Genomic DNA, 24491 nt, shown 5'->3' on the forward strand with positions numbered 1-24491 from the left:
AATTTATCCATCAAAAGCTACTTGTCAGCTCACAGTCATAGAATGATTCAGTGACTGAGGTGAAAGATGACGATGATGTTTGTGTGTGCAAAAAAGAAAAAGCTTAAAATCTCACATCTTTTAGAATATATGTCAGAGACAGCCCATAATTACTGGAGTTAACTGTTTTGTTGTCTACTACTGTTTTTTTGTGAAGCAATCTCTTGTTAACTTTTGCCCACATTAATTAATAAAAAGAAAAATAAGTTGCTTTACCAAGTAGTTATACTTTTATATAAATTGATATAGATCGATTATATGGCCATATGCAATGGCACATACAGCTAAACAGGTTGATTGACCAAAAATAAATCTTTAAAAAATGTTTAAATAAGCATTTTCAGAAGGTTGGTCATGTGTTGTTTTGGTTTTTTTTGTCGAAGTATATTTGTTTAGATCTGATTCAACAACATCTGTGTTTACTCACTCCATCTAGCAGTTTTGATTAAGTTAAAGCAAAAAAAAAAAAATATCATGTTTTTCCTGTGGTTTTCTGAATGTCATTCTGGGCAAGAAAAAGTAGATTTGTTATATCTGAAAATTCTCCCAAGCAACTCTTATTCATAGAGCCTAAGGTTATTAATTTTGGACTGACAGTTGGTGAGGTATTACCTATACATCTATATGCCCACAGCAACCCTTATCCATCATTAAGTTGCAATAGCATAAGGTTGACATGAGCTATGTAAGGTACGGTAAGCGATACCATTTGAGAAGTCATAATTTAACTTTTGTCAGCAAATGTATATTTTAGAAGCAGGTATTAAGCATTCTTCCTTCTTTTCATTAACTGAAACTTAGAAAATCTTCCTAGAAAGTCTTTATCTGTAGCTAATCCTGGGCTCACCTGCACACGAGGCAAGCTAAGCAAATAATTTAGGTCGTTCCTGTCACAAACAGCCTTTTACAGGTTCTTTTGGGGGATTTCGAGCCACTCTCAGGCCACATGAGGGCTAAATGTTCTTAAATTTCTGATCTCTGGCCAAATGTCTGAATTTCTTACTTTCTCCTTTAGTATGAGTCCTACCACACAAAGGAGGAGGCTTGGTTTGATCCCATCTGATTCTTTCAGTCACTAGCAACTGCAAGTGAGAGTTGAAATGAGCCTCTAAATGTTCCCTCACTGGTCCAGTAGATCCTCTGCATTACTGTTGATATCACTCCATTTCTTTTTGACTTTTGCTTGAGAATAAGAAACCAAGATACTTGAAGCAGTAAAACTGTTCTGAGAGGCTAGGCAGTGATGATTTATGTAGTGCAGCAAAGAAGGTTAAACATAGGTTCAGCATGTTTTATTTTTTAAACTTCTCCCTAAGGAAGAGCTTGGATTTATGCTTGTGGTCCAGCATAGTGTCTTTGGAGGCTGTGGCACTCAGCGGCTCCACAGTGTGATTCTACACTGATGCTTCACCTCTGAGACTTCTCAGAAATGCAGATTATTGGCTTAGTGGCCGATTCCAAGACCTCCAAGGCTGTAGATACTCACACAGAAGTTGCATATGCCACTTAGCAACACACTCTCACCATTCAAGCTAGAGAGGTGTGGAGGTGGTGGGCTGGAAGGTCATGATAGCAAGCAGATTATGTTTCTCTCTCCTAGGCCTTGTGGTTTTACAAGTCCATACAGTAAAAGCAGATCCATTGCAAATGTGCCCAATGAAGTTGTGCCTCTCAGATCTGGAGTTCAGCTCAAGGAGTTCCCTATGGACAATGGTGGTTGCCTCCAGGCAGCTATGGTTAGCCTTATGCTGGTTGGAAAGCAAAGAGAAATTCAGCGGTGAAAGTGAAGCGAAGCAAGTGATGCGTCTCCAATTGGTGGTGACAGATACATCCTTGGACAGTGTGAAAGACGTACTGAATCAGTGTCCTAAAGCTACGGGAAATGCTTTATCCTTTCTGTCACTTCTGTCCATATATTTAATACATCAAGGTATTGCTAGTATGTAGAGAATACAACAGTATGAGACTGGGCCGTATAGTTAAAGCATCTCACATCAATACCCTTTATTCTCTAAGCTGTTCGCGTTCCAGCCTGGTGAATGGACACTACTAAAATGTTCACTACTAATGCTCATCGTCAGCATTTTTATCAGCACAGCAGCAGTAGACAGCATCCTATTTTTATGACACCGAAAGCTGTTTTTGTCCAGTGTGCACCCTGCCTTTTGCCTTTCTGTCATTTAGCAAACCCCAAATCCCTTAACCCTGAATAGATGATCATTACATAAACAGATTAATGAATGCAGCAAAGCAAAATAAAAAGTTAAATTACGTGTTTTTATGCTCATTCCCATCCCTTATTCCTTTTGATTCTTTGGCTGTCTTTCTTCTTCAACCATCTGCCCCATGATAGCTTTGTTAATTGCTGATGTATGTGGAAAATTTAGACAGGAGATGCTCTGCTGCTGCACATGTATGGGTGTAGATGACTTTATTCTTTAGAGAAATGTATTGCGAACTCCCTGAACAGAGAATACACTTCCTACACTTTCTTAATGAAGGAACTGTGTGTGTGTGTGTGTGTGTGTGTGTGTGTGTGTGCTGTAAAACCATGCATATGACAGCAAAAGCTATCAAGTGCATCTTGACAGTTAAGTCTACATAGTTTGTCAGAGTAAAAAAACAAATCATAGAATAACATGAAGCTAATTAAATATCATTAAATATGAGACTAAACGCATAATTCACCAAAGCAGAACTGAAAAGCTACTTTCTATATGCATCTAAACTGGCCTTTAAATTCCAGTAACACTGCCTCAGATCTGTTTACAGTTTGACAATCTGTTGTAGCAGGCAAGAGAAATCTGGCCAAGAGGGCTACAGAAAACACAAAAACCAGAACACAAATCGACGTAATAAGTAGAGGCAGAATTACAACTGATATTCAGTAAAGGCAAGAAAATAAAAAAAACCCTGAAAAACAGATCATTAAAAGAGCAACATCAAAAACAGTCATATTGACCAAGAGAACTTTGTCAGTATGACTGTTTCTGCCCTTTGAGCGCTTTTGAACCTATGAATTTTAGATGACGACTCTTTGGGAAGCATATAAACTTGGATTTAACATCAACTTAAGTTGTGTTAAACGGGACTGAAGCACAGAGGGTTTGTACAACTTAACAAACAGACAGAAAGACATGTTCATTAATGCAGAGCTGGAATCTCATTTGTGGTTGAATCCGAGTAAGAAGAATTTCTTATTTAAGTGGTTTTTGAAAGGCAGGACCTTTTTAAGGTTGAACGACTTCTGAGCTGGCTTCTTGAGGGCAGAAAATTTACATTCTTTACTAACAGATAGTGGCACAGCATTTGTTTTTTTTGTACGCAAATTCCAATACCACCAACTTTTTCTGAGGTGGTCACAGTGAAACAGACTGAATCTGTAATTTAATGATTCTGTAAATTAATGCAATGTCTATAATTAGTTTTCTAAGACAAGCTTCAAACAAGAATATCATTAGCTGATGATATCAGTTCAGATCTGGTTTAAAATCACAAGGAGTACTCAAACATTTTTAATCTGGACCAGAGATGGGCTCTACGTATCCAGAGAAAAGCAGCAAGAAAACAATGCAGCATTTTCTTTTCACTGATTTTTGTAGTAATACAAAATGATTTCGCCATAGCCCGGAACCCTTACTGTGATCAACCAGTCATTTGAAAAAGGAAGGTCAATAAAATCTGGTAACATGAGATCTCCACTGATGTGTGATCAAGTTTGAAAAGCTTCTAAAAGATTTAAAATTCCAGGTTGTGTGCTTTGAAAGGAAAAAATATATATATGGTTCATTTTGGTTTCCAGGCTGTTCCTGCACCTCACATGGGCAGAGAACAGTCAATAAAAGAAAGGAACCATACAGAAATACAAACAGGCAAAGACAGAGAGAGGTAACCTCCAGCCAATGTTAAAGTAGCCAAAACACATTTTGCCATCCATAAGTGATGATGATCTTCTGATTGCTAGGCTCTGGATATTGTTACAGATACAAACCTGAGTATTGTATACCAAACTCAGGCTTGTTTTCCACACATCAGTACTACAGAAATGTCTTTTTAACTAGTTTGGAGATTTTCAGTGCACACCAAAATGCAAACCAGAGTAAAAATGGATAAACACATCATTATGCAGTATGCAGAAGTAAGTTGCAGCTTTAAGTGGAGTACAGGGAAAAAATGACCTGCTGAAACACCCACGTTATCCTTAAATCTCCACAAGAGAACATGCTTTCATCAACGCAAAATCATGCACTAAGCACTCTTTATATGAAGAATTCAGCATGTTCTTGAATGTATTTCTACATCTGGAGAGAGAGTGAGGTGAAGGATTACACAAAGAGGCAGAAACAGAGAAAGAGATTTCAAACAAAAAGAAATAGTGAAATAAACAGAAAAAGAAATAGAAAGAAAGACAATGAGAGAAAGAGGAAAGAAACCTTGTAATCTCTGGGTGCTCAGCTGAATAAGAAATAAGGGAGAGCAAATGGGACTTAGAGACAATGAAAAGAGATAGGATGCACCAAGCAGGAACAGGAAGGAGAAATATGAGAGGGGAAAAAAAAAAGAGTACACATCAGAGGCCGAAGCTGTAACACAGAGCCAGATATGTTGGTAGAGGCACATTTAGCTCAAGGGAAGGTAGGACTGCTGTCTGCCTGAACACATTGGTTTTAAAAGTAAACGGGGCGTCTGAGTGAAACAGAAATGTGGGGTTTGATGCGCAGAAAGGAAACAGCAAATTTTAAAAGTACACTGGGGAATATAGCAAACGCTAAACGTTGTTCTTGTGATGAGAGCATATCCACCCAACAAGTTCACAAAGTCAAGTCAAAAATATGCAATTTTAAAACCTAAGAATCAAGTACTGTGGCCAACATTTTACAAAGGTTTTGTTGTTGTTGTTGTTTAAAGATTCAGATAATTATTTAATAATAATAATAAAATAAAATAAAATGTTAATTATAATATAATTAATATAATATATTAAAGTATAATATATCCAGTTCAAGGTCAAAGAAGCCTAGCCCAACTCTCAGTGTTTTCTGTCCTGGACTGTAGTACCAAGTACAGAAAATCCCCACTTTGGATTTAAAGACCTTTTTGCTGCCAGGGAAAAATTGCTAACCACCATGCTGGCCCTGGATGACCCCACACACCAATAACAGAGGCTACGTTCACACTGCTGGTCTTAATGCCCAATTCCGATTTTTTGATCAAATCCGATTTTTTTGTCTGCTTGTTCACACTACAAATAAAATGCGACAGCAAACGCACTCTAGTGTGAACGCTCAAAGCGGCTCACATGCGCAAAAGAAGACTTCACACACAACGCGCTCTGTTTAGACCCAGAGGAAACAGTATTGTTTGACCGATGGCCCTTAATATAAAGACTTCGGACTTCACGTTTCCCAAGTTTTGCTTTAAGTTATTTTGTTATTTACATAATAATGTAAATAACCTAATAATTATCCTTATTGCTTATTATTATGTAAATGTTATTTACATAATAATGTAAATAACCTAATAATTATCCTTATTGCTGTTTTAGAGGAGCGGTGCTTCAAAGGATAGTTGCAGATTTCTGTCAGAATCTGCAGATTATACAGAACAAATAAAATGTTCACGTTTCTCCAATGTTGTCTTCCCAACAGTTTCACCGGATGGCCAGGAAGCGTGCGCAATGTCTTATCAGGCGCTTCTCCGGTGCTGATAATTGGCGTCTGTCTTGTGTCAGTGACGTAAAAGACGGATTTAATGCGACTTGATCGTTCACACAGCAGTCGCTTTCTAAAACATCGGATATGTATCGGATTCAGTACCACATACGAAAGTGACCCAGATCAGATTTGAAAATATCGTATTTGTGCCGTTCACACTGTCATACCATGATCGGATATGGGTCGCATAGGGTCAAAAAAATCGGATTTGATGCGCTTTCGCCTGCAGTGTGAACGTAGCCAGAGTCTTCAGTTTGTTTGATATGTTAGTCCACACCTCTAACGTGTAGATTAACCAGTGTTGGTCAAGTTACTTGAAAATAATAATTAGTTACTAATTACTGATTACTTCTGAAGGAAGGTAATCCCATTACTTTACTGCTTACTTATTTTCAAAACTAATTAGTTACTTTATTACTTAGTTCCTTTTAAAAACATGATGCACAACCTGAATACGTAATAAAGCAACAGACCTTTTAGCCCAATTGTGTTTTTTCTGCATAATCCAAAAATATGTAAAAGTGAATCAAATGGAAAAGTCTCGTTTTAAAAAAAATGTTTTATTAGTTTTAATCTTTTAATTTTATGCACATTGCATCGAGCAAAAATTAAATTATATGCAATATTACTGACTTGACGGAAAGTGTTTAACATTTAAACCTTTTTTCTGCATATTCCAGCATATAAAATAAAATAATTTTTAGTTTTTACACTCACTCTTTCAAATAGATGCAAGTAAAACACAGCAAAAAATAAATAAAATGAAAGATTCAGCAGCACTAAGCCCTGTCTCTCTTAAATCTCTTTTCATCTGTTTAGCAGGAGTGGGGCAGGTGGAGGTTTGCCCGGTGCTGCAGCAGTCATGTCAGTGTGGGGTTTCTCTGTGAATTTCACATTCCTGTGGGGCGTGCTAGGTGCTTGCTCATATTTGAAATGTATTTTTTCACTGTAGAAAGAAGTTTTCTTCCCACATAGAGTGTACAGCGGACGCTAATGTTTCTGTCACTTCTTTACTGAATCAAACTCAAATGTCAGTATTTCCACTTTTTAAACGCTGCATGGTCGTACTCTCTCCTGCACTCCATATTATCCATTGTTGATCATACGTCATTGTCATGAGGCACTTTTACAAACAAAATCACGGTTTAGTAATGCAGCGTGCTTATGGGAAAGCAACAGTAATCCATTTACTTTTTTGCAATAGTAATCCGTTACTTTACTCATTACTTGATAAAAAGTAATCGGACTACAGACGTTACATGTAACGCGTTACTGCCCATCTCCGAGATTAACTTATACATTTTTATAGTTATTTTTACTTTGTAAAAAATAACCAGGATGAGGACCAGTGTCTGTCCCTAACCTCACTGTCTCTGCCCATCGTTGTCATCCATCATTGGTTTCTAGCCAGCCTGTGGGCTTTCCGTTTAAAATAAATAAGTATGGCTACCCTCACGTCTAGTTTCACATATTCCATTTCCTGCTTCTGCCTACGGTGAACAAGAACAACAGAGAGACAGAGACTTTTAGAAAAGAAGTCAGAAATAATACGAGCGTGTGCGATGTGACGAGGTAGCAATAGAGACAGGAATTCACTTCCTGTACGGAAGATAACAAATCCTGAGAGGCATTCTTTGTGACGAACGGCATTTCTAAATCTCATAAACAAAAAGAAATGGCCTTAATAAAGCAGATACAAAGAGGAAATGAGAAGCTTTTTCTGTTTGATATACATCCTTTAATCTTCGGTATGCAGCCAAACAAACATGTTCCACTTTTAAACATCCAGAATCACTCCCAAATTAACTCAGTGAACAATATAGGCAGCATGACTGCTGACACCTGTCGTGGCAGCTTTATCTTCTTTACGCTTCAAAAAATAAACCCTCTAACATCCAGGTTTCACCTTCCATCGTCCATAAAGAAGCTTTAAGGTGATTAAAGTCATCTTATTCCACATAGTCTAACAGTAACTGCCCGTTCCAGTCCTTCATTACATCCATATGATTTATTTTTTTGTTTTTTTAATATAGAGATAGCCTTTTTCTTTTGATAACTGATTCATTTAGAACAAAGCACACACTTTAACGTGTCACAGCTGAGATTTCTTTGGTTTTGTTTTCAATTTGCTTGTGTACCTTCAATAAATCATTCCCTTGGTTGGCTATAATGGACATATTCACAAGCCTTTACTGCTTTACGATGTATTGGGAAGATAAATCTTTCCAGTTGTAAAGCTGCATACACAGTGAAAAGGATTTGTTTGTCATGAAGCTGCCTGCTGGTCGCTGTGGACATGCCTTGCTCGGGTCACCTGGGTGACCCTCTAAAGCGTTTACTAGCAGGTCATATGTCAAACGTATTCTTCACTCTCACTGGTAGTCTCTTCAGTCGCTTGCCAGAAAGCTTATCAGGGGTCCGAGTGGCAATTTACTGATCTGTCATTTGACTAGCTGGCAGAATTGGTAGTCTGGTTGTTTGCAGTAACAGGATGGTGGGTGAACAGGTCAACAGAGTCAAAAATTAAACTGTTTTAACCCAACCTTGATCAGATCCTTATTTTAGACGCAGAAAATTACACAGAAACCAGTTTGGAAGTATTCAGCTACACGCAAAACAAAGAGAGAGAAATAGGGATTTGTAAACATGACTAATTACCTTAGAGTGTGCGTCCTATGTACCTGCGTCTCCTCTCATGTGTGAATTATACTCCTCCTGTTGTTTTTTTCCTCTTTTATCTCTTCTCCCTGTCCTCTCCCTTTTCCTCCTCACACCTATTATCCCACAGGACCAGAGGCAAGGAAGGGAGGAATAGGTTAGTTGGGTGACCCAGACTATGCCTGGCCCTCGGCTGTTCTCGGCTGCCAAATGTCCCACTGGGGTGAGGGCAGTGCTTCTACTCTCTACTAGAGAGGAGACACATGCTAAAAGGCCATAACACAGAACGGTAAGGAGGAGGTTAACAGAAGGAACGCAGTATGATTACACAAAAAGAAAGTGAGGGAAAAATGGAAACGTGTGATGAAGACTTGAAATGTCAAATGAGAGAAGGAAAAAAGCGAAAGAAAAAAGTAAAAGCATCACATAAAGAGAGCAGAAAGATGTCCATTACAGAAAAAACAACTGAGGGGGAGAAACGAGAACATGTGACTAAAAGTGTACCTTACGGGAACATCATTGAAGAAGGTGATGCAAAGGTGAAACCCATCTATCCTTCCAACCTGTCACTTCATTCAGAGCTTCTTATACTTCAGTCCTATATTCATTCCCCACTTTATTCCTCCTTCCTCCCCATCCCTCCATCAAGCCAGGTCTCCATTCATCAAAGTGAGCAGGGGACAGGCAGACTCGACTTTGACTTTGATCTGTTTTGCTAAGAAGTCGAGGGCTTCAGTGCAAATGGATACACACACACACACACACACACACACACACACACACACATATATAAGAGTGATCCATCTCTAAGGAAAGCATTTGTTCAAGTCGCTCACAAGAGTCTGCACGGTTGCAGGTTGAATTCCCCAGCTGGCATACAGGCCTCTGAGTGAACTCTAAAGAACTGAAACGTGTCGCACTTTGTTCATTAAGAAGATAAAACAAACACAGGCTGCTGTTTGATCTCTCATCTCATACTAGTTCTATGCACCTCTCTCACTCTTTTCCCCCTAAGGCCCCGAGGAAAAAAAAAGGTCAATAAATAAATACATAAAATCACCACAATTTCTTCTCTTGGTTTATCTGCACATTCACAGGAGTTAACGACTGACACAAGCTGAGGAAGAAGACAAGTCGGGTGAAACGAAACGCATAAGCTGGTGAAAGTACTGTAATGTTCTTTATTTCTGTATAGGAGTGGCTCTATAGTGCAGTGGATTTCACATTTGCCTATAAAGAAAAAAGATGGTTTGACTGATTCCTGGTTTGATTCCAGGAGGAGACACAAATCCCTTGAGGAATATGATAGGTAGGGCATTTAGCATCAAAATCTGACAAATCAAACATGTGATGCTACAGAACCCGCCGTGGTGATCTGTTGTGAATAGCTGAAAGTACAGGGCTGTAAAAAGCTATTTGACCCCTTTTTGCTGTGCTACTCTTTGCATATTTTTAATACTTAAATGCTTCAGATCATCACACAAATTTTAATATCAGACAAAGATAACATGGTTAAATACAAAATGCATTTTTTAAACGATGATTTCATTTATTAATGGGTGGGGGGCATCCAAACGATCCTTGCTGCTATGTGGAAAAGTAATTTTCATCTAAAACTAATAACAAGTTTCTCTGATATTATAATCAACATTGTTTCCAAGACAGATCCTTCTGCAGAAATCTGCACCAGTAAGTGTACGTGTGTGAATGATCCATGTGCAAGAACCAAATTCGTTGTTGTTATGAAGTCAAATTCATATTTTTATGTGCGTATGTTAAGTTTGTATGTTCAGTCTGTCCAGGTTCTGTCAAATTTGCAGGGTAATACCTGCATTACTGGAAACTACAGCACTTTTAAATACCTCCTGGCTACACCGGAATAAACAACCATTATCATATAATTCAATAAAATGCCAAGCTTATAGAATTATTATAATTAATGTTTAGAGCAATGCAGTTCATTCTTGTGTCACAATATGAAATTATTGATTCATTAATTTTACAGTTTACTCTAAGAGTGGTAGTTAACCTGTGAAAATAGCTACACCACAGTATACACATGGGGACACCATTAAGGCTGCAAGTACTTTTCATCGTTGAATTATGTGCTTAATTTCACAATTATCTATGTAGTGTTATTTTTTTGGGACATTTAAATAAATTTCCTTTAAAGATTAGTCAACAATCAATGTACTGTCTCAAATCCAATGAGACTACAAACTCATAACCCCAAACTCCCCCCCACCCTTTTTGTTTTGTCTCCTCACTGTAATTTTTCCTGCCTCCTGTACAGCTGAGTTCAGCAGTCAGCCACACCCTAGAGGGACACATTGAGGTTATAAGTGTAGATCTAACAACTAGCTGAAGAGAGGAAAGGAAAAGCAGGCCAGGGAAAAGTGAGCCATAGAGAGAGCGAGGGCACTGGGGAGAGGGAATCAACAACAAAGTCTCTGATGTTAAGGAGGTTGGAGGTAGATTTCTGACATAAAAAAACTAATATGAAGATGAAGCTACTACACCTCAGCCTGAAAACATTATGAGGGAGATAAGAGATAAGGACCGAAAGAAGAAAACAGATGGAAATAAAATAAGTGAGGACTTATTAATTAAAAAGAAGAACAATCATGCAACTTATTAAGTCCAGTGGGGCTACTAATTTCTGTAGTATAGCATTGTTTTTACTTGTTTCCACTCCAGGGCCAAACTCATCCCCAAGGCAAACTCAAAGGCAATGAGATAACACCTTCCTGATATTCACCACAAAAATCCCAAAAGGCTTAGCTGCTTTTCACTGAATCTACATTTCAAATACAAGCAAGGGCATCGGATTCATTAAAAAAGTGTGTAGATGGTCACTGCATAATACGCTGTGCCCACAAGTCAAATGCCTGATCTTGTTTTTATAAACAGGAGCTTAACGAGCTTAGCCACCACACTCTGTGCATACTGGTTGTGATGGCTGGTAATCTCTTCTTAATGAGGACAAAATAACCTGAAATAAGGTAGCGAATGCTTCAAATGTGTTGACATGACAAATGGGGACTGTTGGGACAAAGGTACCTTGGCCCCCGTACTTCTTGTATCGTTGACTATCAAACTGAGCTAACCTGGCATCCAAGTGACCCACCAAAACATGGTGGTTGACCCAGATCTCACCAGCTTTTCTTTCCTATTGTAACTCAAAGCCTGGTGTCTGCTAACGGAAATGAGACTGGCCTGCCTCCCACTAAGCCTCTGTTGTAGCCAGTGGCGGTCCTAGCCTGTTTGGCGCCCTGGGCAAACACTCCTTCTGTCTGTACAGAAGCACGTTCAGTGAGAGACTGAGATTACCAACACAAGAAAACCATCTCCTTGTACAACTACTCCATCTAACACAATAGCTACACCCTTTTTACACACGTGCTTTTCTACTCTGGAATATTCTCGTCAATTTTCTTGATATTTATTTATAATCACCTCAGTTAATCCTTGATATTTATAACTGAGTGATCTGCATATATTCGTGCTATTTCTTATAAAATCTGTAACATACTGTATTGTTTGGAGTTTAGTCTGTTACTGTTACTATTTTTACCATTTCTTCTTGGCGCAACTGTAACCCACATAATTTCCTTAGGGATTAATAAAGTATTCTGATTGTTTCAGGATGACCTGCCATTATCCAATGACACATCTGCTTACCTGTATCTTTTGCTCGTTTCTCTTCCTCTTCTTTTCTCTTTTTTCTAAACTGAGGACCTGATGGCTTTGAACTTTTCTTGTCCATCTTCCATTGGTTTTACTTTTGCACTCCAGTATGAACACAAATCCCCCAACCCGAGGATCACCACAACATAACCTCATAGACCTACACCTTAGTTCACAGATTCACTTTGTCTAAGGTGTATTTCTGGGATTTCACAAAACCCAGGATTCATATCATGAATACATAATGGGCTTGGATTTACAACATTATAAATGAAATGTGCTGTATTTGGAAGCAGCAGGCCCTCTCCACGTTCAACAGGTTGTGTGTGAATTTTTATCAAACTGTAAATTATAAATTTTAAATTGTTATGGATCCCTTTACCCCTGGTCTTAAAGTGTATATTTATTTTCTTACTCTTCTTATATTTATTGTTTGTTTACTTGCACTGCTGTAACTGGAGCCTCATTGTCTCGTCTCTCTATATACTGGACTGTATGTGGCGGAGATGACAATAAAGTTTACTTTGACTTCAGCAGCGAGCAGGCGCACCGAGGGCTCTCGCGCTCACTTTTCGTGTACAGAATTTTGATAAAAACATCGGTGCAAATGATATGTCTGTATCATGATGTCTGGTGTTTTCGTGTTTGTTTTTATTTTATTTTATTTTGCGAGTTGGTTATTAGATGCTGCTCCAGCCAGTGAATCCCCCGCCGCCCCGCCCTCTCCTCCCAAGCAGCAGGCGCACCTCGCAAACAGAGGGCGCCCTTACTCCCAGCAAATGGGCGATAGAAAACCGATCGGTGCCTATGCCATTCCCAATATGCGCTGGCTGATGTCGGGGCAGCATGAGTACGAGTAATTTTTTTTCTGCTGATGCCTGTGATGCCGCCCTGGGCAACCGCCCATGTCGCCCGTATCAAAAAGCGCTACTGGTTGTAGCAAACAAAATCAAGAGGATTTTTGTTCCCATTCTAAAATTCATTTTTTGGGGAATTTTACTTTTTGCTGACACGTGAAATATTTATACCATTAGAATGTGTCCAACAGGATATATTAACCATACAAAGGACATATTTTTTTAAATCAACTAATTGTGGTTATATAATGGCTATCAATCTAGAACTGTTGGCACAGCATTTTCCTATAAAACTGTTCCTGTACATCTGCTAAAATTTTGGCAAGACAACTTTTCTTTTTGTTCGGGCTTTACGATAGGCCAAATTACTGGCCTTTTAGTTTATATGAGAATGCCAGCAATTTCAAGCTCATGGCAAGAAAAAACATAAAATGTTCTTACCTTAGAGATGTAAATGCTGATGACACGCCGCAGGATTCACATGTTACCACGGCTACTACAGCTACAGCATCATGGATGAAGGTACAGGTCCAAAATTTTCTCCTGGGTTTTTCTCACTATAGAGGTAAAAAAAAAAAAAAGACATCATTACTGGACTTGAAAAATAGTGAATATAAACAGAATTGAGGGTTTCCATGCCATATTTTGCCTTTAAGATCTTTAGTGGCTTTTTTAAGTGTTTTGGCCTACAGTGTAGCTGTGGTGTACAGAGTTCCACACCAATGATTGGCTTCCAAAACACTCTAATTTTATATAAATTGCTTGGCTGGCCTTTAACTGAGAACTAAAGAGCTGCAATTGTGCACCACTGAACCAGGAGGAAGTGTGCTAAGGTGAGTGCCCGTGTCGCATAGACTGATCCTACCACACAGGAAATGTGCTCTCATACGCTGCTGTGACTGGATATCAATGACTTGAACAACCCAGACCATTGATCCAGAGATATCTCTCTCTCTCTCCCTTCCTTCCTTGCTTGCTTGCTTTATCCCCTCCCAGTTTCTCTTTAAATTCCTCTCCTCCGTCTTTTATCCTGCTTTTCCATATGGATTTTTTTCCTTTTTTGCCCCTTGCTTCACTCCTTTCCTCTAGCCTCCCCCTCCCTCTGTGGCTCTTGCTTTTCAGCTTTCCTCCTTCAAAGGACAGAGGACACAGCTGAAACAAAGGCTGCCTGTATACCAGCTGAGCCAGCAGGATGGAGGGAAGGAGGGAAGGATGGAAGGATGAAGGGATGAAAGTGAGGCAAGCAGGAAAGAATGAGGGCAAAGAGTAAGGTGGAAGAAGGTGGAAGGGAGGGGTGTAGGACAGGGCTAAGAAAACGAAGGCACAAGTGTGTGTGTGTGTGTGTGTTGGGGGAGGGGTGCAGGCTCTGCCAAGAGACAGAGTGATGAAGCAGGGATGGAGGTTTTAAAAAAAAGGGGGGGCACAAGGTATGTGAAAGAGAAAAGATGAAGGATAGGTGAAGACAGAGACTGATGGAGAGAGATTGCTCTCACATCAAAAGTGTGTATCAGTCTGTATCAGCAGGATCTCTCTCACACACACACAAACACACTCACACACAAATCTGCCACAAAAAGCGCAAACACATGTACTTCATTTTATCTACCTTTCCCAAATCAACCCATTGGATTGCTATCACAGGTTTCAACACAATTTATTTATTTATCATTGTTGTCTCATTGACATAAATGTTTACTGTAGAGATACACTGAAGACAGATATATTTTTTTATTCACAGTTCTTAAGATGACCTTGGAAAGGAAACTTCTGTAGAGAGATAAAGTCTCTTTGTCAGCAAATCTGCAACTGGCAGCAAAAGTGATTGACTTGTGTTAACATGCACAATCGCACCCTCCAATGCATGCAAGGCAATGAGCCCTATCTATTGGGCTCATGGGGAAGGAAAAAAACGCATGTTTTAGTAAGCACACAGTATCATCTATCTCTGATCCTTTTTTTTTATACTGTATGTTTTGTTGCTGAATAAAACAAATTACTGAATGATTGATTCAGTGTGTTACTCATCGTCTGTTTCCTCCCCGAAATATTCATTTATTAATCAACTTCTGAATTCTGCTACCCTGAAAATGACCCTGAGGGAGGCACAACTACGAATACAGAATAGAAAGTGTTCCAATTAATTTGCTTGTGCAGCAGAATCTCGTCCAAGGCTCTTATGTAACTTCATACTAAACTTATTAGCGCAGCTACTTACAGACACAAACAGACAAATAAAAGTCATCTGTGGAGTCAGGACTTTCTCACCTTACTTTAACCCTTTCCTTGCTGACCGTCCCAGTCCCCAGCCAATTTAATAGAGGTGGGAATCACCATACATCCCACGATACGATATTATCACAATACTTAACGCACGATACGATATTATTACAATTTTTTAAAATATTTTGCGATATTCAGATTTTGTACATAAAGGTAAACTTTATCAATATTCATTTTATCTAATATCAAAGTCTCACACTCAGTCTTTCTCTCATTTCAGTTTTATTGTTGACAAACTGAACGGTTTGTATTACAGTCTAGTCCAACTTAACTGAATCAACCATCTGGTACAATTATAGCTATTCTGAACTATGCAATTTGTGAAAACTATGCAGCCCCATTCAGCAACTGAAGAATTTGAAAGTAAATTAAAACAAAATATAATTTTACATTAAATAAAAAAGTTTTAAACTTAATTAAAATAAAACATGTCTTAAATTAAAATAAGTAAACTGTCATGTTTATTGCTGCCAACAAAAAGTCAAACACATTTGGACAGTGAAGGAATGTCAGGATTCTTGCTCAGAAAAAGGATCAACATGCTCTGAAGTCAGAGCACAAAAAACGTTTTTTGTAACAAAATATTGATTTCTGCTGTCCCTGTATCGATACATTATTAGCAAACAAAATATCACGATACTACACAGTATCGATTTTTTCCCCCACCCCTAAAATTTAAAAGAGAATAATTTAACCCCACTCATGATTATAAACCTGTTATTAAGATTTGATTTACAGTTTCAAATGGGTGTAGTATAAATAGTGATCGGTACCAAATTCTGCAAAAAAGCAAAAAAAACAAAACAAACAACAAAAAAAAGGTTCCTTCAAAAGGATAGTTTGATATGCAGTTACGAATAACTTCAAAATTCTCTCACTCACCTTTAAAAATTCCAGTGAACAGCATTATACAAACTGTGAATCAATACATTTACTTTAGATTCCAAGCTTGACAAGACAACCAGTCCAGCTCATTGAGCCTGCATCCTGGTGAGACTACATTAACTCCACCTTAGTCTGGAGTTTGCATGGGTGCATTTATCTTTAATGAGGCCTGGATACCCAGGGTGAAGTGCCATAGCAACTTTGTTCAACATTGGTTCCCCATGATGTTGAAAGCTTTGAATGATCCCAAGGTGAAAAGAAGAATTCCAATTTGTCAAGAGAAAAAGGGATCCTAAAAATATTTGCTTTAAATCATTCAATATCTTATGTAACTCCAAACCAGGAAATGCCATAACTAGGCTGAACAGCCACAGGATGTCTTCGGAGTTACAGTTTGTTTATTCTGTATTTTAGAGTTCACAGTATGGGCAGCATAGTGAGATACCACAGACATCAAAGATTTCTTGTAGTCAAAGCCAGGAGGTGTGTACCAGCAAATCACTGCAATATGATGTCATGATGTCGTTCACAGTGGAAAAAATGTTAGAAAACGTCTTTATGGTGTCATAGTTGACAACCGCACAGCTTTAAGTATTCATTTGCATATTAGTTTACTTGATTCAGACGTACATCTTTTAGTTACCAGCACAACTCTCATAATTGGATCTTGTTCGTTAAACAATATTATTTCCTGTTATGTTCTGAAATGGGACCTATGATGTTATTTTTCCAACTCCCTTTCTACTAGAGTAGCTTTGCATGATTCACAGTTCAAAATTCTTCTTTTGTGCTTTACATCGGTCCTTGGTGCAGCCCCTCAGTTCATCCACTATCTTAAAGAAGTTTTAGTTCTTTTCCTGGCCTGCCTTCAAGCAGCTGATTGTTGCAAACAAAAGGTTTGAACAGCTGGATTTCTTTGCTCACTGACATCATACAAACCTACAAGTAGAAAAAATAAAGACTGAGCATTTAGAGCACTCTGTAGCCTGAGCTGTCGGCTCAAAGGAATTAACTGTAAATACCCCGATCTTATTATTGGTAACTGTTTGAATCACTGTATTGTCATGATTGAATCAGTATGTAGAATAAATAAAGACAGGCATAATGTTTGTTCAAATAATGTGTTTCGTCATTTAAACACTAACTCCAGCTACACCTGCAACTCCACACTCCACTTACCCATTATGGATGATGTGTGGTAGATGTTTTGGGTCGGATAGACTTCTGTATGCACAGACAGGTTGTGGTCAAATCTTTAAAGTTTGCTTCCAGAGAGTATAACTGTGGAAGCAAAAGTGCCAGGCATAATAAAGCCCTGTTTATGCAAGTTTACTTGTGTGCGTGCGTCTGTGTCGGTGTGTGTGTGTGTGTGTGTGTGTGTGTGTAACGCTTGACTGAGTCCATGGATAGAACCCATTGCCAGCCAGCCAGCAAGTCACTCTTCTGAATTATTGAAACAGGTCAGTAGGCAAGAGGAGAACAGCGTCTGTACGTCTGTGTTTGTGATTGTCTGTCTGTGCACAGCAGTGCGCTGCAAATTCAGAGCTTAAGCTTTCTGCTGTCTTCTATAGAGGGAATTAATGGCTGTGCCTTCTATTCACCAAGATTATAAATAGAAAACAAGTCAACATTTTAGCAAATGCAAAATGCTGCAAACAGAGGATTAGGTATGTTGAAAATAGACGTCTTGAATACAGAGCTCTATCGGAAAACATTTGCCTGGAAAGTAAAAACACCTGGGATGACTTAAAAATGCTGATATTTCTCAGTTACATTAAATTCACAAGAAGAAGCTTGAGAGCAGCTGTGCTCTTTTCTGTTCTTGCTGTTGTCCTGTGCTGTTTTTCTGTCCAACCAAACAGCAGCCAAAATAAATAGTGCAGCAGTATAAATACCAAGGGTAACCAATGTTCCAAGATGAGATAAATATAAAGAAGCCAGACAGCACTTCTGATCTGTGCTGCTGTGATATTTAACGCACCAATGGAACAAATGCACAAACAAGTTGTTGGACTTTGTTTTTGGCTAAAGTAAAAATGTAACCTTTTTTTTAATACAATGTGCTCTCATTGGTTTGGGTTTTAGTTAAAACATAGTAAAGGATTGGATTTAAGTAAAAGAAAAAACAAACAAACAATGATCAACACATCACATGAACCTGATATTTTAACAGAAATGAATCTGATGTGCCTGCAGCTGTTTACTTTGGCAAGAAAATACTAAATGTAAATAGATGTAGATAGACAGTAATACACAAATAAAACCATCAAAGTGCAGCTGCTGCGTTCAGAGTTCAGGGATATCAGTACTTCTCACTATTCTTGCCCTAGAAGCTCTTGTTTTATTATTACAATAAAGATGCTTCTTGTTTGTTGTTTCTTCACTTGCATTTATATGCTTTCCTTTCTTCTTTTATTCTCCAATTTACATCTGTATTCTTTGTTGCTGCACACCCCCATGCCCCCTAGGAGACTATAAAGACCATCCTGACTCAGCTTATCTTACAAATGCACCATGTTATCTTTGCACAAGTGCATACTGTGAACTGGAAAATGAGTAAGTCTAATTAGCGCAGTGTTATCTTCGAGTCCAACCCACTCAGTAGTAATAGAGCGCAGTATTGATGCTCCCACACATTTATACGCATTAACTCATCCAGTCACTCTAAAAGCTGGTAGTGTACTACAGAGAGCAGTTGTATAACTGAGGTGTGGTCAGTCACTTGCGGTTACACAACTCAGCAACGATGAGTGGATTTCAGCAAGCAAGCGTATGCGCGGCATGTCTCACTACTGTGATGCTACTTTCACCAGCTGTGAAACTGTGCAAATAAACCACACGCCTGTAGAACAAGCACTCAGCCACAGTTGGGAATTGTTTGTCTTCATTGCTTCATTTCATGTCTGTCTTCAAGTTCAAATGAAGCCAGTGAGCAATTAAGATTTGCATATTCTCAGAGAATAACTCTGGGTTTTAAAAACAGGTAGCTGTTTTGGACTTGACCTGTACAGATGATAATATCTCTGATATCTGTCCAGACTGCAATGGCTTCTTTATATCAACACTTTCAACCACTGTAGCTCAGGTGGCAGAGCAGGTCAGCCACTAATCTGAAGGTCGGTGGTTCGATCCCAGGCTGCCTCCTGGCTGCATGCCAAATATCCTTGGGCAAGATACTAACCCCATGTTTGCCTACTGGTGGTGGTCAGAGGGCCTCGCCTCTGTCAGTGCGCCCCAGGGGGGAGCTGTGGCTGCAATGTAGCTTGCCATCACCAGTGTGTGAATGTGTGTGTGAATGGGTGAATGACTGAATGTAGTGTGAAGCGCTTTGGGGTCCTTAGGGACTAGAAAAGCGCTATACAAATGCAGGCCATTTACCACTATGGTCACCCCCGAACAATCATATTAATCATGTTTTGCACAAAGCAAAAGAGTTAAATCTCAAAGTTCTGTTAGATCTATTAACAACATTTTTCATATTTTCTCAACATTAATGTTGTTGATAAAATCTGGCATCCTAATTATGCTGTCAGAAGACAAATATTATTATCATCCATCCATTTATCCAACTCAGGGTTGTGATTGGGCTGTAAGCTATCCCAGCTGTACTACTACCATTAGGAACATAAACAATATTAAATTGCGTAATATGGACAATGTGACTGTTGACAAAGATCTGCGAATGCATGGCTGTTGTTACAAATGTCAACCATTTCATTGTGTTTTTGCTTTTGGCGACAATGAGCATATGTGCGCCCATCTATTGTAATTTGTTATGTGTTGCGTGTTCGTTATGTGAAGCCTGTGAAGCCAGCAGGTCCTGCATCTGTGTTTTTATATGTGCAGTAACTGAGTGCAGCAGTAAATGTCTTTGTAATTTCTGTAGCTCTGGGCCTCTTAAAATGGGGTGTGGCTTCACTTAAGTTTCTGGTTTTCTTTTTCACTGCTAAATTTGAAATCTGATGAATATTCAGAACACCACTCGACAACAAAACCACAGCTCAGTGTAAAATCGTGGACCCAACATGAGAGGATCTTGTGCATGTGTGGGGAGGTGTGTTTTGTGAGGGGGTTGGGGGTGGGGTGTGGTGCTTCCAGCTGACCAATCTTTCATCCTTGCACCTGTCATTCTTTGCCACCTCATCCCTTCATCTCAGTGACTGCCATCCACTCCACCCTCTGTAACTCTGCCTCTCTCTGTCGATCTGTATATCCATCCATCTCTGCCCACCCAAGTCCCTTGTCCTACCCATCATCCCTCAGTACAGCAGCGTGTACTGAGGGATGATGCTCTACCTTTCGCTGTTCTGTCATGGTGGAAAAGGTGTTTTCAGCTAAGTAAGATCAAGACTGTGTTTGGATTTCACTGTTTGTGTCAACATATAAAACTAATTCTGGTCAATGCATGTTATGCCACCTTTCCCTAATGGTATGAGAGTTATGCCATTTCACTAGCTGTTACAGTTGCAAATGCATCCATCAGTTATTTCTAGCAAAACACAATGTATAAGGTACTGAAAAAAATAATGTGGAAAAGGAGGAAAGAAAAAATCATAAAAGACACATTTTGATACATAACAGAAATTGCGCACACTATCCCCCCCTCCATTATTTTTAAACCACAGACAGGCACCGGTCTGTTTTAGGCCCTACAAAGAAATGTCAAGAACCTTTTAGTTTGCACACACAGCTGTCGACACAGTTCTCAACAGGGTCAAAACTGGAGCCTTTTTTGTTGTGAGGGGTAATTTGTAACCAGTGCACCGCCACACCACCACGGGCAATTTCAAATTTGCCAAGACCGTGAACAAAAGTAATAACAGAGCAGAGGTGGGCCACCAGCATTGCAATCAACAAGGCAGAAAGCTCTTTAAAAGACACACAGGGCTGTAACAGTGTGTTGACAACTACTGCAGTGAACCCATGGCTGGGAGTGACCTGCGTGGAACCTCTTGGCTCTGATATAGAAGTGAGAAATCAACTGGAAGCCTTGAAGAGAGAGGGTGTGATCTGGCCAGACAGTGCTGTGAATAAGGATCCAAACACTGCTCAGGTTGGGTGCCACCTGCCACTTTAAGATGGCTGGAAGTGACATCACTGATGAGCTTAAACTTGAGCATGTTACTGTAACTGGAAATTAACCATTGCTGTTGAGTAGGGATAAAAACCTCATCTAGGTACTGTAAAGCAGTGCATTAACTATGTGTGTAGATGATAATGAATGTCATCAGAAGTTTGCTCCAATAATTATTAGAGAAACCATCCATGTATTACCAAAGCACATCATTATGTTGTGGTGAAGAAGAATTACAACATAGTTAGTAATGTTATCTAAGCCAGCGGTCCCCAGCCTTTTTTGCGCCACGGACCGGTTTATGCCTGACAATATTTTCACGGACCGGCCTTTAAGGTGTCGCAGATAAATACAACAAAATAAAACTAGTACCGGTACCGAAAGAAGAAGATTTATTCATAACACACATGAAAAGACCCAGGAAAACCGAGTTAACGATAAAAACGATAACAAAATAATGCTGAAAACCGATAAAAACCCTGAAAACCATACATTTCACACCTGAGCCTCAACTCTCGCGGCCCGGTACCAAACGACTCACGGACCGGTACCGGTCCGAGGCCCGTGGGTTGGGGACCGCTGATCTAATAAGTGAAGAGTGAACAGCCCATGATATATGGATCATACCTGCTTATAGTTTGTTTAACACAACATGCACACATATCTCATAGTCCACCAGTGGCTCCATAAAAAGACAAACTTACAGGCTGACAATGAAAGAACAGAAGCAGGGCAAAGAAAGTGGGCACTCTTTTTACACCTTCACCATCACTCCTACACAGATGCACATTCTGCACCAATACACACACACGCCTGCGAAAAAGTTGCTCTGAATGCAAGCAGGGTTTCCTAGAAAATCCCATTGCTAGTGACTTATCTCCACTTAAGCTCTTTTCACACTAACACCTGCAGCAAAAGGCCACCTTCCTGGTTATAGTGCTTTTCAGCGTCCTCGGAGCACAGCAAAATGCTGCTACACCTCTTTGTTAAGAAAACTGGAATTTGAAGTGTGTAAGTCTGGACTCTATTTTGGTGTTTTTACTTTGCATACCTTTTTTTCGGCACTGAACAGAACATGTGGGTCAAAGGTTTTGTCGTTAAGGTGTCATTATGAAAAGTTAAGACTGCAGGGTAATGCAGGTTGCTTTTCAAAGAGTCCGTTTTGAGCAAATAATGGATATTGAAGCCTTTTCAATACGCTTTAGCATCCCACCTGCTTCTCTTCATATCATGTCATTATATGTTACCCGCTACCCTGAATTAGAAAGAGATCACACGCCGGATCACTATCCAAGTTTGATGATTGCAGGTGATGAAAGGAAGGTATATTTAGACCTTGGTGTTGTGGAGAGAACTTGTATGTTCTAACTATGTATAAACAAAGGAAACAAGTAACAGACTCACTTCACATAGACAGCAGCTGTTGTTTACAAGAAGACTACTTCCTGAGTTAAGAGCTTCAAGAATTATGTTTATACAGGTTAGCGAACAGTTCAGTCTTAAATATTTGGTGGCAGGATTCTATTAACACAACCCGCAAATATTGGAGAGTAACTGATAAATCATTAGCGGACATCTCTATCAATCTCTCACGATCCAAAACTCCATGAAATTATTGCATGTGATACATCACTAGTGGATGCACAGAGATGCACTGTACTGCACTCAAAGAGGCTACACAGCACACAATAATCTGTGGGAGGTGTAAGGTTGATCAATAAGAGTGACTCAACAATTTCTAGGCCAAATGCTGAGACGTCAGCTTTTAGAAACTCATTATCTGAGACGTATTCAGCGTGTTGGAACAATAAACTCCCACCGATGAGAATGAAAAGAAATTCCAAATCCCCGATATTCTTCTCCAGTAAGCTACCTCAGTTTCAACAATTGGACACCGGGCTCAATATCGGCATGGATTATTTGCACAAATGTTGATTTCATAGAGGCTGTGGTTTTCCATGCTTTTGCAGAAAGAAGAGATTAGTCAGTTAAATCTCTTGGATTAAAGGTCCTGATTAAATAGCCTTGCCAATTATTTAAACTATTTATATCAAGATAATAAGTAACTCTAGTCTCTTTATCCCAGTAATCTGCTCTGTGGTAGGCATCAAATCAACTACAAAATCAGACTTGGTAAGGGTTGCTTTTTTAAATAATATTGTCCCTACAATTATCAGTTATTTTCTCACATGTAACTGAATTCCCTGATCTGCTGTTACAGGACGTTTTGCACTGCACTTTTACCCCACGACTGGCTGGATGCATGAATAAGCAGGTGTTCCAAATAAAGAAACTGAATATTTTTGATGTTCAGTTTTTGGTTAAAACAAAGCAAAACAAGACAAATCGGAAGTTTTTAATTTTAATGGAATATTTTTGTTTGTTTGTCCTATGTTTTGGTACTTAGATAGAAGTCTCAGTGAACTAACCGATAATAAATCAATCCTCCAAGTTGTTGCGATGACTAGCATTCATCCAGGATTTAGCTTGAATTTGAAATCTGGCATGTTCAAATAGAAGTGGAGGGTATCACATCTGTATCAGAGACCCATTTTTGAGTAATTTGTGAATGCTGGTTGCATGCAAATTGTAGGTGGTAACAAATTGTTTAGAAATTTGTCTTACAAACCTCCTGCATAAGTTACCATAATGAATAACAGGAAATCATCTTATACAGTATTTCAAAGTATTTGGCATTTAAATTCATGTCATCCTCTTCACTAAAACAAAAGCAGTTTAAATGAGCCTAGCAGGCTCATTTTCCTGCAGACTGGGAACTTGACCACATGGCCTCTTATATTTCTTTCAGAGAGTGACTTATCTTTGCTCTTCAAACTGAAACAGACTCATTTGAAGCATGGATGAATCAGAAAAGCCCTTGCAGTCAACAAATTTAGTGCAGTTACAACCACACTTCTTTTACCAGGTAGGTTGGGAATTTACCAGTAAATTGTGCTGTCAGGAACATTCCCTATGTTAAAACAGTAATGCCAGAAAGCCAACCTGCAAACCCGCCAGCAAGACAAACAGCTGTTGAGTATTTTCATTTCATTCTCTAAGGCAACACAGGCTTAATCTCCCATGGTGAAACAAAGTTTTATTTATTTATTTAATTCAAATTTATTTATTTCATTGGGGATTTATGCCATTTTGATTTCACGAAACAGGTGGTCCAAGCATGTTTAAGAGTAATCCACTCAGAATAATACTGTTATTTGTTCCAGGCCGTTAAGTCCATTGAGCTGCATTTCAGTGATATTTCAGGCTGAATACATTTTCACAGCCCACCAAACAGAT

General features: G+C 39.1%; 1 protein-coding gene across 2 annotated transcripts in view; it reads right to left on the bottom strand.

Annotated features, from left to right (window-relative positions):
* The window catches only part of lrfn5a (leucine rich repeat and fibronectin type III domain containing 5a), a 115901-nt gene that overhangs the window by 42652 nt on the left and 48758 nt on the right, over positions 1–24491 (bottom strand). For both annotated transcript variants that reach the window (XM_006799346.3, XM_087832984.1), the window contains exon 2: positions 13397–13512. The gene's annotated coding sequence lies outside the window, so the exon portion shown is untranslated. The remainder of the gene's footprint in view (positions 1–13396; positions 13513–24491) is intronic.

Source organism: Neolamprologus brichardi, chromosome 19 (assembly GCF_056152115.1).
Source record: "Neolamprologus brichardi isolate AB-2024 chromosome 19, ASM5615211v1, whole genome shotgun sequence".
Lineage (NCBI taxonomy): Eukaryota > Metazoa > Chordata > Actinopteri > Cichliformes > Cichlidae > Neolamprologus > Neolamprologus brichardi.